This window comes from Orycteropus afer, unplaced genomic scaffold (assembly GCF_000298275.1).
Source record: "Orycteropus afer afer isolate SDZICR_OR568_19922 unplaced genomic scaffold, OryAfe1.0 scaffold00523, whole genome shotgun sequence".
NCBI classification, from domain to species: Eukaryota; Metazoa; Chordata; class Mammalia; order Tubulidentata; family Orycteropodidae; genus Orycteropus; species Orycteropus afer.
The window spans coordinates 1,433,986-1,435,577 of NW_006922110.1; positions in this window are offsets into that span (position 1 = coordinate 1,433,986).

Sequence of the window (1,592 nt, forward strand, 5' to 3'; positions counted from 1 at the left end):
ATCTCAATATCAATAGTCAGGAAAATGCCAGGGGTTGACTCGGACAGATCATCAACTGCTCATATGGAAGTTCAAGTTGAAGCTGAAGAAAATTAAAGCAGGTGCATGAGAGCCAAAGTATGAGCTTGAGTAGATCCTACTTGAATTTATAAACCATCACAAAAACAGATTTAATGCTTGAATAATAATGACTGATCAACGAATGAATTATGGTATGATATGAAGGACAAGGACGTAATACCTTCAGAAAGCAAAAGGACATTTAAAAGACCACAAAGAAAGAAAAGATCAAAATGGATGTTGAACGATGCTCTGAAACTTGCTCTTCAATGGAGAATAGCTAAAGCAAAAGGAAGAAATAATGAAGTGAAAGAGCTTAACAGAAGATTTCAAAGGATGGCTCAATAAGACAAAGTAAAGTATTATAATGAAATGTGCAAATATCTGGAGCCAGAAATCAGAAAGAGATTCCTCAAGCTGAAATACTGGACAAATATATTCAAACTTTGAGTTGAAATATTGAAGGATTCTATGGGCAAAATATTGAATGATGCAGAAAACATCAAATAAAGATGGAAGAAACAGAGAGTCATTGTATCAAAAACAGAGCTGTTTGAAATTAAAATACATCCAGAGTTAGCATATGATCAAGAACAGATGGTACTGAAAGCAGAATTTCAAGCTGTATTGAAGGCATTGATTAAAAAAAAAAAAGGTTACAGGTAATGACAGAAACTAATTGAAATGTTTCAAGAAATGGATGAAATACTTGAAAAGCTATACCCCTCTCTACCTAGAAACTTGGAGGACAGCTGCAAAAGATGCCCTAAACGTGCTAAAAGCAAATATGTTACTTTGAGGATTAGGGCATACCTGATCTAAGCCATGGTATTTTCAATCTCCATATATGCATAGAGACAATTAATAAAGAAGAATGAGGAATAGTTAATTCCTTTAATTACTCTTCTGGCAAAGATTGTTAAATATACCATGGACTTCCGGAAGAATGAAAAAATCTGTTTCAGAAGTTATACAGTCAGAAGTCTCCTTAGAAATAAGGATGTTGAGATTTCATCTCATGTAATTTGGGCACGTTTATAGAAGGGACTAGTCCATGGAGAAGGACAACTTGCTTGATAACATAGAGAATGAATGAAAAAGAGAAAGACACTGAAGGAGATGGATTGAGAAAGTGGTTACAAAATTGGCTCAAATATAATAATCATTGTGAGGAAGGTGTAGGACCAGCAATGTTCTTTGTTTTCTTTTGTATACAGGTTTGCTATAAGTCAGAACCAACTAGATCACACTTAACAACTACAACAAACTCCTGCTTAGTTAATATTTCACTAACTTATACAGAGTAGCTTCCCAACCAAAAAAGAGTATGTACAATGATTTCCTGAAATAATTACTTTCTCCTACTTCCATAGTGATACTGCCTCGGAAACCCAAGGAGGGGTCGCTATGAGTTGGGGCCGACTCGACGGCACATAACAACAACAACAACAACAACCCCCACTTAGCCAAGCTATACCATTTCCTCAGTGAAACATTCTCTAAATTCTCTAACTATTATAGATTTCTAAATT